The sequence below is a fragment of the Pleurodeles waltl genome, chromosome 9 (genome assembly GCF_031143425.1).
Source record: "Pleurodeles waltl isolate 20211129_DDA chromosome 9, aPleWal1.hap1.20221129, whole genome shotgun sequence".
Lineage (NCBI taxonomy): Eukaryota > Metazoa > Chordata > Amphibia > Caudata > Salamandridae > Pleurodeles > Pleurodeles waltl.
Window position 1 is genome coordinate 588,523,723 of NC_090448.1, and position 16,624 is coordinate 588,540,346.

Consider the following 16,624-nt stretch of genomic DNA (forward strand, 5'->3'; position numbering starts at 1 on the left):
TCGGCGAGCACCGTTTCACGCATCCTCGTAGTGCCTGTTTCTGGCACTTCTCCGGGTGCTACCTGCTTCAGTGAGGGTTCTTTGTCTTGCTCGACGTCCCCTCTCTCTTCAGGTCCAATTTGCGACCTCCTGGTCCCTCCTGGGCCCCAGCAGCGTCCAAAAACGCCAAACGCACGATTTGCGTGTAGCAAGGCTTGTTGGCGTCCATCCGGCAGGAAAACACTTCTGCACGACTCTCCAAGGCGTGGGGGATCCATCCTCCAAAGGGGAAGTCTCTAGCCCTTGTCGTTCCTGCAGTATTCACAGTTCTTCAGCCTAGTAAGAGCTTCTTTGCACCAACCGCTGGCATTTCTTGGGCATCTGCCCATCTCCGAGCTGCTTGTGACTTTTGGACTTGGTCCCCTTGTTCCACAGGTACCCTCAGTCAGGAATCCATCGTTGTTGCATTGCTGATTTGTGTTTTCCTTGCATTTTCCCTCTAACACGACTATTATGTCCTTAGGGGAACTTTAGTGCACTTTGCATTCACTTTTCAGGGTCTTGGGGAGGGTTATTTTTCTAACTCTCACTATTTTCTAATAGTCCCAGCGACCCTCTACAAGGTCACATAGGTTTGGGGTCCATTCGTGGTTCGCATTCCACTTCTGGAGTATATGGTTTGTGTTGCCCCTATCCCTATGTTTCCCCATTGCATCCTATTGTAACTATACATTGTTTGCACTGTTTTCTAAGACTATATTGCATATTTTTGCTATTGTGTATATATATCTTGTGTATATTTCCTATCCTCTCACTGAGGGTACACTCTAAGATACTTTGGCATATTGTCATAAAAATAAAGTACCTTTATTTTTAGTATAACTGTGTATTGTGTTTTCTTATGATATTGTGCATATGACACTAAGTGGTACTGTAGTAGCTTCACACGTCTCCTAGTTCAGCCTAAGCTGCTCTGCTAAGCTACCATTATCTATCAGCCTAAGCTGCTAGACACCCTATACACTAATAAGGGATAACTGGGCCTGGTGCAAGGTGCAAGTACCCCTTGGTACTCACTACAAGCCAGCCCAGCCTCCTACACTAGTAAAGTGCTCTAGAGGTGCCCAGGACCTGTAAATCAAAAGCTACCGATGGGCCTGCAGCACTGGTTGTGCCACCCACATGAGTGTCCTTGTAAACAGGACTCAGACCTGCCACTGCAGTGTCTGTGTGTGCAGTTTTAAACTGCCAATTCAACCTGGCAAGTGTACCCACTTTCCAGGCCTAAACCTTCCCTTTTTCTACATGTAAGGCACCACTAAGGTAGGCCTTTGGTAGCCCCATGGGCAAGGTACAGTTTATGTTAAAGGAGGGTGTAGGAGGCTGGCCTGATTTATAGCGGGTACCTAAGGTACTTGCACCTTATACCAGGTCCACTTATCCCTTATTAGTGAAATGTTGTTAGTGTCTAGAAGCCATGCTCTCTAGGGGTAGTGTGGATGAGCAACCAAGGCCTAACTGGTAGACATGCAAAGCTCATGCAATACCACTGTAGTCACACAGTACTCACACACATGATAGAAAATACTCGATGTTACAAATATAAAGGTACTTTATCTTGATAAAACAAATGCCAAATATACCTTAGAGACTATACTCCCTTAGGAGGTAAGTAATATACACGGTATATACACTAGAATACAGAAATAGCTGTAAAAACAGTTAGAAAACACTGCAAATAGTGAAAATCAAAATAGTTAGAAATGGGCCTAGGGGGAACACAAACCACACACTAAAATAGTGGAATGCTGTTGGAATTTGCCTTTTCGCAGGGTCATCCCCAATCGTTTTGCCTCCTTCTTCCTATTTTTTTCTGACCTGTTTTTGTTGGCTTTAGAACTCTGAGCACTTTACCACTACTAACCAGTGCTAAAGTGCAAATGCTCTCTGTGTAAATTATATTGTTGATTGTTTTCTCCATGATTGGCATATTTGATTTACTTGAAAGTCCATAGTAGAGTGCACTAGAGGTGCCCAGGCCCTGTAAATCAAATGCTACTAGTGGGCCTGCAGCACTGGTTGTGCTACCCACATTAGTAGCCCCGTAATCATGTCTCAGACCTGCCACTGCAGTGTCTGCGTGTGCAGTTTTAAACTGTAAATTCGACTTGGCGAGTATACCCACTTGCCAGGCCTAAACCTTCCCTTTTCTTACATGTAAGACTCCCCTATGGTAAGCCTTAGGTAGCCCCAAGAGCAGGCTGCAGTGTATGGTTAAGGTAGGGCGAATAGGCCCTCATTACGACCTTGCCCGCCAAGGTCTGACCGCCGGGCGGCCGCCAATGCAGCCGCACTCCCGCCGCGGCCATCAAGAGATCCCCGCTGGGCCGGCAGGCAGAAACCTGGTTTCCACCCGCTGGCCCAGCGGGGATCTCGGCTGCAACACAGGAGCCAGCTCCAAATGGAGCCGGCGGTGTTGCGGCCGTGCGTAGAAGACAGTGAAAAGATGCACGGGGCCATGGCAGGGGGCCCCGCGACTCCCCATACCACCAGCCTTTTCCTGGTGGTTCAAACCGCCAGGACAAGGCTGGCGGTAGGGGGACTCGTAATCCCCTGGGCAGCGCTGCAAGCAGTGCGCCCCTGGCGGATTAAAACCGCCGGGACCACTGTGGCGGGAAACCGCCGGTTCCGGCGGCGCTTCCGCCGCAGTTGTAATGCCCTGTGAAGAACCGCCAGCCTGTTGGCGGTGCTTCCTCCGAAACAGCCCTGGTGGTCTTGGACCGCCAGGGTTGTAATGACCCCCATAGTAATGTGTTTTATATGTCCTAACAATGAAATACTGCTAAATTAGTCTTTCACTGTTGCAAGGCCTATCCCTCTCATAGTTTAACATGGGGCCTACCTTTGAAAATGTTTAAGGTGTAGATTATCATTGGGAGCGGATAGGCAGGTGGAGTTTGGGGTCTCTGAGCTCACAATTTAAAAATACATATTTTAGTAAAGTTGATTTTAAGATTGTGTGTTTGAAAATACCACTTTTAGAAAGTGGGGATTTTCTTGCTTAAACCATTTCTGTGACTCTGCTTGTTTGTTGATTCCCTGTCTGGGTCAGTTTGACAGTTGGGCTGATTGTACCTCTCACTAAACAGGTACATAAAGTGAGCTTGGGTGTAGTCTACATTTCCTGATGAGCCATCTGTGCTAGGAGGGAGGGGAGAAGTGGTCACTCACACCTGAAAGGGCTGTGCCTACCCTCACACAATGCAGTCTCCGACCCCCTGGTGTGCGTCTGGGTCCTGGCCTGGGCAAGGCAGGATTTCACAAACAAGAGGGACTTTTCATTGAAGTAAACCTATTTCAAAGGGCAAAATGGGTATAAGAAGGGCACCCCAAACCACAGACTGAAGATCACTTCTGGAAACCAAGAGGAACCTCTGCCTGGAGAAGAGCTGAAGAGCTGAGGAAGAAGAGCTGCCCTGCCTGTGACTGTGCTTTGTGGAGCTATCCTTCAGTTGCTGCTTCTGCCTGTGCAAGAGGACAAAGACTGGACTTTGTGTGTCTTCCTTCTTGTGAAGAACTCTACAAAGGTTTGATTTAGAGCTTGCCTCCTGTTGTTTGAAGTCTCATTGACAGCAAAGCCTTCTCTCTGCCAGCACCTGGAGCCTCTGCTGAGACTCCTACTCTGCCTAGTGGTGCCCATCCATTTCCTGGGACCCTGAAAGGAGAAGCTGGCAGCCGAAGAGTGAGAAATCCATGCACCGACCACCGTGCGTGGAAAAGATCGACGCAACTCTGATCTGCGGCAAAAAAATCGATGCGCCGCCCGCTGCGCGGTTGAAAACCAACGCTCGCCTGCAACGAGACCGGAAGATCGATGCCCGCAGCTTGAGAAACGAGGTGCAGCATCACTGACGGAGGCTGGTGAGATCGTGCAGCAGTATTTCCGACGCAAACATCACTGGGCGTGTAAAAATGATTCAAGGCCTGTCTGGACCCAATAGTGTGGTTCGAATCGATGCATTGCTCTCCTGCGGAGAGAAGAAATGACGCACGCAGACTCGACTGAAGGAGAAACAACGCACAGTTTTGCTCGTGAGTGATATCGACGCATCGTTAGCCCTTTCTGACGCACACTTGTCTGTGCTGGGTTATTTTTGACGCTCCCAGGAACATTTCCATGCTAACAGCATTAGCGTGGTGTTTTAAATAACATGAAGTCTCTTTTTGGTTTTTGATTGATTACTTTACTTGTGTATTGTGGATTTTTGTCATTTCGGTCTTTTTTTGTTTAGGTAAATATTTTCTATTTTTCTAAACATGTGTTCTGTCACTTTGTGGTGTTTTCATTGAGTTACTGTGTGTGTTGGTACAAATACTTTACACCTAGCACTTTGAAGTTAAGCCTACTGCTCGGGCCAAGCTACCAAGGGGGTGAGCGGAGGTTAGCTGAGGGTGATTCTCCTTTACTCTGACTAGATTGAGGGTCCTTGCTTGGACAGGGGGTAACCTGACTGCCAACCAAAGACCCCATTTCTAACAAATGCGAAAGTCGGTTTCCCACCTAGGCAAGTGTAGTGTGTAGAGGGGCGCTGGGAGTGTAAGAAAACACCAAAGGTAAGTAATAGAACTCCCCCCAGAGCCCAGGAAAGTAGGAGTAAATCACAGTAACTTTGCTAGAATACACAAAAGCACGTGATAGAAGATTTTGCAAGAAACAGAAGAGACTGCTAGACACCAAAGATGGATTCCTGGACCTGAAAACCTGTGGAAGAAGGGGACCAAGTCCAAGATGCACTGAAGAGTCCAGGGAGAACAGGAGCCCCTGATAACCCGGATGAAGGTGCAAAAGAAAAAAACACTGGTGAAGAAGAACAGTCAGTACTGCACCCAAGAAGACAGATGTGGGTTCCTGATTGGTACAGATGATGTCCCATGCTGGGTGGATGATTGCAGTTTGGTTTGCGTCGCTGGATTCTGCCAACAAGCCTTGGCACATGCAAATCTCACAGTTACCAGAATATGGCACTGCCCGGGACCAGGAGGGACCTGGTGGACTCTACCCAGGAAGGTGAAATAGAGGGGGCTCTCAGCAATTCAGAGAGCCCTCAGAAGACCAGGCAGTGCTCACAGGAGTCCCACAGCATGGGGAGAAAGAAGATGCAAAAGGAGGCCCATGCAGCACGTCACAAAGGGAATCCCACGCTTCCGGAGAACCACGTAGGAGACTGTGTGTCACAGGAAGGAGTGCTGGGGGCTGGAACTGCAAGGTGCACAAATAACTCTGTGGAAGGATGCCAACAAGCCCTGGCACCTTTAAAAAATGCGGTGCACGGGGATACTGTCTTGCATGGGGTGGCAAGCTCTTACCTCCACCAAAGTTGGACATCTGGACTTCAGGACTATCGGGATCACTTCAGTCCACCTCCCGCGTTGTTGGATCCACGCACTTATTCAGGAGAGGGGACCCAATCCACTGGTCATCGCTGCAGAGGGATGCCTGCTGAAGCAGGGAAGTGACTCCTTCACATCAAGGGAGATTCCTTCGTTCTTCTGGTGCAGGCCGAAGACAGGCAGTCTTTGGAGTATGTACGACCTGGGAACAGTTGCAGTTTCTGGCGGGTGCTGAAGTGACAATGTTGCAGAAGTTGTGTTTGCTTCTTTGTTGCAGTTGTAGAGTTCCTGGAGGGTCCAGATGAAGTTTCTTCAGTAAGAAGGTGGAGTATAGGATGCAGAGGATTCCTGCTGGAGTCTTGCAATCCGAATCTGAAAAACCACCCAAGAGAGAGACCCTAAATAACCCTGAAAGGGGGATTGGTCAGCTACACAGGTAAGCACCTATCACGGGACGGCTCAGAGGTCACTTGCTGGCACTGGCCACTCATATGCTCCCAAAGTGCCCTGCCAGCTTGGAATCCAAGATAGCAAAAACCAGGGACACTCTGGTGGAACTCTGAGCACAACCCCTGGGATGGTGATGGACAGGGGAGTGGTCACTCCCCTTTCCTTTTTCCAGTTTCGTGCCAGAGCAGGGACTGAGGGGTCCTTGAACGGGTGTAGACTGGATTATGTAAGGAGGGGACCATATGTGCCCTTCAAAGCATATCTAGAGGCTTTGGGAGGCTACCCCTCCCATGCCTGTAATACCTATTTCCCAGGGGATAGGTTGTAGCATCCTTCTCCCGAAGGAAATCCTTTGCTCTGCCTTCCTGGGCTAGAGCTGCTCAAAAAACATGAGGGCAGAAACCTGTCTGTGAGGTGACAGCAGCTGGGGCTGCCTGGAAAACCTCAGAAGGCTGTAATAGCAGTACTGGGGGTCCTCTAAGGAGCCCCCATAGTGCATGGATTCATACAACCAATGCATTCTAAAGCTTTGGGGTATGACTCCAACATGTTTGATGCCAACCATGGCCATATTCGGAGTTACCATTGTGAAGCTGTACCTAGGTAGTGATCTAAGTATAGTGCACGCGTAAAATGGCGTCCCTGCACTCACAAACTCTGGGAAAATGATCCTGGGTGACGTGGGGGCACCACAGCTAGTGCAGGGGTGCCCTCACACACAGGTACTCTGCATCCAGCCTTCAGGGTTGGAAGGCCTGGTATACGGGTGACTTATACGTGACCTGCTGCAGTGTAAATGGTTGTGAAAGGGTTCATGCACCATTTCACACAGGCTGGAAATGCAGTCCTGTAGAAGCCTTTGCATGGGCTCCCTATGGGTGGCAAAAGAAATGCTGCAGCCCAGAGGGATCCCCTTGGACCCCAATGCCCTGGAAACCTAGGTACCATGTACTAGGGACTTATAAGGTGTTCCAGTTTGCCAATTTGAGATGAAATTCTGCGTTACCAATTTGCAGTGACAAAAGTCAGAGGAGAGAGCATAAGCAGTGGGGTCCTGGTTAGAAGGATCCCAGTGACACAGTCAAACACACTGACATCAGGCTGAAATTGGGGGTTACATCCCAAAAAAGGGTACTTTCCTACAGTAGGACATGTACTGATGTGTTTTTACATATCCTGTCAGTGAAAGTCTGCTAAACTCAGCTTTCACTGTTGCAAGGCCTATCTTTCTTATAGGTTAACATGAGGGTTGCCTTTAAATATTATTAAAGTGCAGATTCCCTTTGGGAGCAGATAGAAATATGGAGTGTGGGGTATCTGAACTCACAATTTAAAAATACATCTTTCAGTGAAGGTAGTTTTTGGATTGTTAGTTTGAAAATGCTACTTTTAGATAGTGGGCATTTTCTTGCTTAACCATTCTGTGCTTTTATCCTGCTTGGGTATTCCAGGTCTGGGTCAGACTGACAGTTGAGCTGTTGTAAATTCCTTGTAGACAGTGACACAAAGGGAGCTGGGGTGTAGTCCGCGTATCCTGATGAGTCTCCTGGGCTAGAGTGGGGGGGGAGGAGCTGACACTTACACCGAAAATCGATGCATCGCCCTTCTGCGTTAGAGAAAAATGACACATCGCCTAACTGACTGGAGAAGAAATAACGCACGGCCTCACTTTCGAATAAGGAATCGACGCATCGCTAACTTTTCTGATGCACGCTCGCCCGTGTGGCTTTATTTTTGATGCAAACCAGGTACTTTGTGTAAAAACAATGCATCCATTGATTTCACTGAATTTTACTTTAAAAATTCATAACTTTGCTTGTGTATGTTGGAGTTTTGCCGTTTTGGTCTTGTTTGATTTAGCTAAATATTGGCTAAAATTCTAAACTGGTGTTTTGTCCATTTTGTAGTGTTTTCAATGTGTTACTGTGTGTGTTGCTACTAATACTTTACACATTGTCATCGAGATAAGCCTGACTGCTTGTGCCAAGCTACAAAGGGGATGAGCAGGGGCTAGCCTAGATGTGTATCTCCCTTATCCTCCAAAATGGAGACAGGTGTCTTGACTATGCCCTTTTCTCGATGTTTCTTTCAAGCTAGTTTTGGGCTCCTTCGATAGGCTATCAGGCGTGTTTCCAGACTCTGATCTCAGCTGTCAGTGCATGGAGGAGGTTGGAGAGTTGCTCCAAAGTCCCCCGCATCTGTGCTTGGGTGGTGTAGCTCATGGTGGTTGTGCTATGGAAGCCTTCAGGTGCACATTGGAAAGGTGGACCAAAGCATCTCTCCCTTCTACCTTGAGGGCGGTAGGCATGGTGAATATTACCCGGTAGGGTCCTTCCAATTTGGATTGCTTCAATTTTTTGGCAAAGTTCTGAATGTAAACTTCCTGATCAGGTTGGGATAGTTGCAACAGTAGTTTGGTGGTGGTGTATTTGGCACTCCAATGAGTGACCTGATTGGACAAGGACTTAGCCATTTTTGCACGTTCTGAGAGGTACACCTGCCCCTTAGGGCTTGAGAGCTAGTCTCAGCACTCAGTTTGGACTCAATTTTTGGTGCTAGGTGTCCTCATCCGTCTAACAGTTACTATTTGGTGTGGTATGAGGTGATGCTCACTGCTGGGCATGTTCCTCAGTGTGAATAAGGCTAGGGGCAAGCAGTGGGGCCACTTCTTGTGGAGGCTGGCGCTAATTTTACTTACTTTGCTTTTCAACAGACCATTGAGCCTTTCAACAATACCATTAGGCTGGAGATGGTAAATGGAGGCTAGTTTATGTGTGATCCCCAATAGGGTGCAAATATGGTCAGACATGGAGTTAGAAAAGTGCCTTCCATTGTCAGAACAAATGGTGTCTGGCATACCCTATCTTGGTATTACCTCTCTGACCTGGAACGTTGCCACTGCCTTGGCGGCGAATGTATGCAGGGACTGGCTTTGATCCACCTAGAGTAAGGGCAAACCTCTACAATTAGGTACTGATAGTTAGCACATCAATCAATCATATCAATTAAGTTGATGTGTAACACCTTGAAAGGCTTCCTCAGCCTTAGGATGGCCGACACAACCTTGAGAGTAGGTTTGGGAGAGTACAGTTGGCAAACAGTGCATCCACTCAAATACATTGTTTTTGTTTCACAGAGGTTGGGAGTGAACCAGTCGCTTTGAAGTTCTGTCATCATGCTGTTTTTTAGCTGTGTGTGTAGGGAAGTGTAATTGGTGCAGAGCTATGTTGACCAGTCTCTGTTGCATAAGAGGCTTCTCAGTTGGTGTGTGTCTGTATGTGAGGTCGTGTGCTCAATGTGGCCACCCCCTGGCTACCCAATGTTCTTTTTCTTCAGGCAGTGAAGTCTCCCGTACCTCTCTCAGGTACAAGCTTGTGAGGCTTATCAGGGGACAGTTCTGATTCTGAAATCTGTTGTACGGAGAGTACCCAAGCCTCCTCAATGGCACCATATGCTGCCTTCTTCGCAGTTGAGTCGGTCAGCGCATTTCCCTGGGATACAAAGCCCTTGCCCTCGGTATGGGCAATATATTTCACTATGGTCCCACATTTAGGCAGAGTCAGCACGTTGATTAGTACCTCTAGGAGGTACTAATAGAGGGGTGTGCCGTCTGACTTCAGAAACCCTCTCCTTCTCCAGTTTCCTATACTCGAGTGCACCGTGGTGGTGACATAGTCAGAATGTATTGCAACTGTCTCACCTGTGCAATGGCTGAGGGCTTCAATTAGTGCTGTCAGTTCTGCCGCCTGCACTGACAGGTGGGGAAGGAGAGATATCTGCACAATGAACTGCAGCTTTTCAGAGGGTCCGTGGCTATGGGCCATGATTACTGCTGCCCCGTGTGCTTCACCTCTGTCTTTTGATCGATTGTGAAGAAGCCATATACGATTGGTGCCTAGCATTCTGAAATGAGGTCCTCCTCTGCCTTGCTGATCCCCTCGGGGTGTAAGTCACACAGTCATGGATCTCCCCCCTTCCTGAACCTCGTGGGCTAGGAAGGTGGCTGTAAAGAATCAACTCATTGCCCGAAACCTGTTGTATAGTCAGCGTGCTCTTGCTCTTTTGAATCACTGCAAACACCAAGTGTTCTACAGAAATCATCAGCTGGGCCTCCATTATAATAGAGGTGCTTTTGTCCATGGGAAAGGCTGCGCACAGTAGTGCCTGCTCGCATGGGAAGTGTCCCAGAAAGACGGAGTCTAAGAGCCCTAATGAATTACACAAGGGGCTTGTTACCAAGGGGATATTTGTGCATTGTTACTACAGACATAATTCGTCCATCACTGTGGCTAAACAAAAATAATTCCTTACTGTAATTTGGAGTCCATAGCATGGGGGCAGGGATGATCTCCATTTTGAGCTTACCGAAGGCATTGTGCATTTCAGGTGTCCATGTGAATTCCTCATGGCCACTTTTTGCTTTTTTCATAGCCCCGAGTAAGGAGGCAATGAGCGAGCTGTAATCAAAGACCCACTACCAGACATAGTCGCACAACCCTAAAAAATTCGGCATGTCCTTCTTTGTCTTTGGTGTGGGTGTAGCTTTCATGGAGTCTAACGTTCCGGTGTGATCCATTGACCAGCGGCTGATAGAAGCTGACCCAAATAGCTGACCTCCTGCTGTGTGTAATGCATCTTCCCTTTCTCTACCTTGTATCCTTTTTCAGCAAGTGCAGTCAGGAGGGCTATTGTGTCCTGACGACATAAATCCTTCAAGGAACTTTATATCAAGATGTCATCAGAATACTGTATCAGCGTGCTATCTGACCAGAAGTTGGCAAAATCTTTCCTCAATATCCTATTGAAAATGCTGAGGGGGTTCGCTGTACCCTTGCAGTAGCCTTTGGAAGAGCAACTGAACCCCTCAGAAGGTGAACCCAATCAGATATTGACTGCTGCTGTGCAGCAGAATGCTTAAAAATGCATTTTTGATATCGCCCACAGTGCAGGAGCGAGCCTAGATGGGTATATTGGTCAGTATGATGGATGGGTCTGGCACCATGGAGAATTCCTAGACCACGATGATATTGAGGGGGTGCAGGTCTGCATCAGGCCCTGGTTCCTCCCTTGCTCCTCTTGACTGGGAGAATGGGAGACCACCACATAGAGGATCCCCCAGTCAATCAGTGCCGGGATTGTGGGCTCTATACTCTCAATGGCCTCTTTGGAAAGAGGGTACTGACGAACCTTGGTTAGGAAGGCTCTTTCTTGTAGGGAGATCTTTATGGACTCAGCAGTATTAATAAGCTATATTAGTCATAGGGGTCCGTCCGCCCACTGCCTGGGAGGCACCATCGATGAGTCTTGCTCTTGCCCCATTGCCAACACAGCCATGGGTGACGAGGCTCCACTCCGCAGCTCAACCTTGACCTTGGTGAAGCTGATCTCTGAGGCTCCTGGACATTCATTGAACAGTTGTTCATCAGTTATTTTCCGTACGTTGAGTCTGGGTGTGAGGAAGATGATGCATGCCCACATGGCATTTCTTTGGTCTGTGGCCAGCAGGACCCCATAATTAGGCCACACTTCGACGGCCTCCAAGTAAGTAGCCATTTTAGCTACAGTTTTATACACGTTATTTTAGCAAACTAGACCTGCCGCTGTGCACTTTAACCTAGATATGTTTTATGTAACTTTGTTATATTATTTTAACATTAGCCACATTTGCGGCCTTGTTTTATTTTCTCTATCTAGCTGTTCATTGCCTAGGTCAGCACTGCGTTCTTAAACAAGACATTTCTTTCACTCTGTGCTTTTGTCAAGGCATCAGAAAGATGGGTTGCCGACAAAAGTGGTACGCTTTGTCTCCAGTGTTCACGGAAACTTAAACACACTTACGTGGGGATCTTTTCTTGGAACCTCAGATGTTTTACTATAAAAACACTACTTTGACCAATTTACTTTAGAGGGAGATTCCAGCCAGATGACCACAACTGTATGCTGATGGCTGATCGCTATGCTACAGCTGCTTATGTAGACTACAGGCCTCTTGCTCAGGTTTGAGGGATGATGTCTTCCCAGGGGGAACCTAAAAGGCAGAATTAGAGCTTAACATGCTGTGCTTTAAAATAGCTTATGTAGAAACTATCCTTTCAAACCTTAGTGACAGTATGGTAGCGTTATTCTTGTGTTTTACTGTCCTTGCCACAATTTTAATCTTATTGTGCTTCATTGTCCTAGTTATTACAATACATGTTTTATTATCTAAGATGCAGTTACTTCAATAAAACCTTATTAAACTTTACTCTTCCTCTGATTGTCCTTGCGTATGTGATACTAATGTACCTGAGAGGAACAGATGAGATCTAAGTGACCACGATTCACCTAAGTAGTCATTTATGTCATGCGCCCAGTTGCCCCAATCATCTCTGCTCTTGGGTGGAGATGAGGCACTGCTAGTTAGCCGGAACAAACCCGGATTAGGCCGACAGGTGTCACATGATGTGGGATCAGACTCAGTCCCCCGCAGTACAGGTGATTCTGCCACCCAAATCCAGTAGTCTCACTAGGATAATGAGAACCTACACGACATGGCACCACTAATGTTTGGTCAGGAGCTAATTTTTGGGTTCTCCTGAGTATCTCTGTCTCGCTACATGCAAGGACAGCTCAGTACTATGTACGGAGAAGTCTGTGGTATTGAGGATTTTTTCCTCCTCAGCTAAATAGGGAGTACCTAACTAACGCGGCAGGTTGTTCAAGCTTGAACCCTAAAAGGATAATCCCCATTTGGTGTGCTTATCTCTGAACAAAATTTACCATTTACCATGGCAAACCCACAGCGGGTAGTAATTGCAGTCAATATGCGACCGCCCCTTACCGCACATATATTGGCACATGGCCTAATAGCCCAGGGGGGTCCAGTTACATTTGTTGGTTGAAGCTCATGCATCATACAGAACAGAAATGTTATATTCTTGGGTCACATTTCCAGCAGTTGATGGGAACAGAAATACATGTCAACACTATACACCTGCAAACATACCTGCACAATCTAGAGCTTATGCATATTTAGAGATACCTCTATTTTATCAAGACCATGATAATTGGCTGGATGGCACCCTACCACATACAATCCTACATGTAAAGTAAGGTCCTCTTAGTATTGATGGTACTACCTTGTCTTTATTGGCCACATATACACTACACCCTGATGCAGCAACCTTGGCAGTAGCTGAGGTTCGCCGCTTATATACTGAGCTTACGGCAATATACAGACTATTATTACAGCTTGTAATGCAAACATTAAACAAAACCCAGTGGATCCTGCCCCAGTGCAACCACCTGCAGCAACACCAGGCATTAATCCTGCGACTGTACATTCGATTATGGGTAAGGTACCCGCCAAAAGGGAAGAGATTCCGTTTTGGTTAGCTCAAAAAATAAATGCACTGGAAGCAGTATTTCCCCATACGGACCTCAGGATAAGATTGGAATATTAACTATGTGCTTGCCATTTGGGGTGGTTCCACAGTAGATAACTGCAATACTTGGGGCACAGTATTTGCCATGCTCTATACTACTGCACACAGTACACCAACACTTGCCAATCTTCTGGAAGTGTTAAAACAAATTCAAGATGAATACGGGGCTGCTCTGGCCCTGGACTTGGATATGCAACTTATGGGCAATTTTACCACTGTATCTTCCATTGTAGTAAGTAAACTTAAAGGGGAACCAGTTGCACTAGCAGTACGTATGCAGCTCCGGGATGTTCCTGTACAGGATCAAGTTCGTAAGCTGCCAAAAAGTATTGCAGAGACGTATTCTAGCATTGGTCGAGATAGTCTGGGGGCCAGACCCATAATAGCACAGTTTGAGGGTAAATCTAATAAAGATTCTACCAAGCAAGCACCTGAGGGTTCTAAATAACCCTGGGATAAAAACCAACAAACACCTAAAAAAGAAAAGGTACAATCTCTGCATTCGGAGACCCCTCAGAATAGATGTAGTCTCAGAAATAGAGATAATATAAAAAAACACCTGACAGATATCAATATAATGGTACACGCCAAAATTGTTCCTTTCAGGACTCACCAGAAAAATGCAGTGAGAGAGGTGGGCAGTCAGAACGGAGAACTGAGTATGTGAAACTGAGACAGGAATCACAACGCTCTACAGAAGTTTCCGTTAACAAGAAAGAGAAACGTCCCCAACAAAAACCCCAATTTAAAAAAAAAAATGTGTCAGCAGTTGCGATTCGTCATACCACTCAGGAAGAGGGCTCTATTGAAGAACAAGACATGGGCACTAGCACTGCTAGACAGCGCAGCAGAGGTCACAATAGTTCGCAGTAATCTTTAAGAGCTTCTGGAGGTGAAAGCAACTGATGACTTCTTACAAGTTGAAACTGCGGACATGCGTGTCTCCACACCTTACAAAGTAATGATACAGTTAGAAAGAGACAATGAACGCACAATAGACACAATCATTTGGGACCACGCCATCAACATTTATGATATTTTACTGGCCGAAAAGGATTGGCCACCAAAATTTGTCCATACTTGCCCATATGGGGAAGAGGTTATCAAACCTTCTTTCTCACCTCTTGTTCCCGACGAGCTCGTAGAATCCTACACCATTGATTGGGCATTGGTGCAGGCACCTGCGTTATATTGCAACCACGTAGGGTGGGATAAACATTCCCCCTATCAAGTAATTCCTATTAAGAATCAACCTCAATCTCAACCCCAATACCCAATAAAACATGATGCTAAAGCACCTGTGAGGGAAATCCTCATACAACTAGAGTACCAGGGCGTGATCGAACCCTGTGTCTCATCAATGAATAATCCTTTTTTCCCTGTAGCTAAACCAGAGCATTCATACAGAATAGTCTTAGACTACAGACTATAGACACTTAAATAGTCATACATGCACATATGCTATACAGAATTCTCATAGCACATCACATATGAACAATATAGTGCTAAAAAAATACAAAACAACATTGAATATCTCCAGTGGATTCTTCTGCCAAAATATAGCACCTGAGAGTAGAGACCTAACAAGTTTCAGTGCACTAGGCTTTCAGAAAACATTCTGTTGTTTACCACAGGGGTACAAGAACAGTCCAGGACTGTTCGTAGCTCATGTAACTTTAATACTGCACAACATTGACTCTGAAGCATTGTCCTATGTAGAAGGTGAGGAAGGGGCAGAAAAAAACAGCCAAGGCACTTCAGCTATCCGAGGCTGCAAGTGAAGGCCTGGTGTGTGCCAGCACAACCGCCAGTACTGCCACCTGCACCGCAGCCAGCACTTCCAGCAGCCCCACCGCTAGCACCGCTGCAAACCCCGCGCAAGCCCTGCCGCAAGCCCCACCACCTGCACCGCCACAAGCACCGCCACAAGCACCACTACTGCAGGAGCAGCAGCCCCAGTGGGCAGCCGTCAGAGGCTGCAGGAGAAGGGCTAGAGCCTCCCTCCACCACTGGCAGCATCTGCACCAAGGCCAGCACTGCCGCCTGCACCGCTGCTACCACCGCCGCAGGCTCTGCCGCAAGCACCGCCACCTGCACCGCTGACAGTAGCACCACTGGCAGCAACAGCAGCCCCAGTGGGCAGCCTTCCGAGGCTGCAGGAGAAGGGCTGGAGCCTCCCTCCACCACTGGAAGCACCGGCACCTGTACCATGGCCAGCACCACCACCTGCACCGCCGCTAGCACCGCTGCAGGCCCCGCCGCAAGCACCGCCACCTGCACCGCTGAGAGTAGCACCACTGGCAGCAGCAGCTGCCCCAGTGGGCAGCCATCCGAGGCTGCAGGAGAAGGGCTGGAGCCTCCCTCCATCACTGGCAGCACCCCCACCAGCCCAGGCACTACCACCAGTTTGCAGCCATAGCCGTTGTCAGATCGAGTCTAGCCCTGCCTCCATGGACTATCATGCAACCTGGTCCCTGTAAATCTCATCCCTCAGACACCCAGGTGAGGGACTGTGAACTGCCACACCCCAAGTGTTGCATCACTTGGCACAGAGCCCCCTCCAGAACCAGTGGAAGAAGTCATCCACTCACCCTATCCTTTGCAGGATGAAGCACACTGGGCACAAAGCCCCCTCAGAACCAGTGGAGAAATGCATCCACTCACCCTTTCCTTGGCAGGATGAAGCACACTGGGCACCAAGCCCCCTCCAGAACCAGTGGAAGAAGGCATCCACTCACCCTATCCTTGGCAGGGTGAAGCACACTGGGCACAAAGCCCCCTCCAGAACCAGTGGAGAAATGCATCCACTCACCCTATCCTTGGCAGGATGAAGCACACTGGGCACAAAGCCCCCTGCAGAACCAGTGGAGAAATGCATCCACTCACCCTATCCTTGGCAGAATGAAGCACACTAGGCACCAAGCCAGAACCAGTGGAAGAAGGCACCCACTCACCCTATCCTTGGCAGGATGAAGCACACTGGGCACAAAGCCCCCTCCAGAACCAGTGGAAGACGGCATCCACTCACCCTGTCCTTGGTAGGATGAAGCACACTGGGCACAAAGCCCCCTCCAGAACCAGTGGAAGAAGGCATCCACTCGAGAGACTGTGGCCTTGCACTCCCCAGGAGCAAGCAGTGGGCAAAGCACCCCCTTGAGAGACTGTGGCCTTGCACTCCCCAGGACCAAGCAGTGGGCAAACCATCCACTAGAGAGACTGTGGCTTTGCACTACCCAGGACCAAGCAGTGGGCAAACCACACACTTGAGAGACTGTGGCCTTGCACTCCCCAGGACTAAGCAGTGGGCAAACCACCCACTAGAGATGGTGGCTTTGCACTCCCCAGGACCAAGCAGTGGGCAAACCACCCACTTGAGAGAC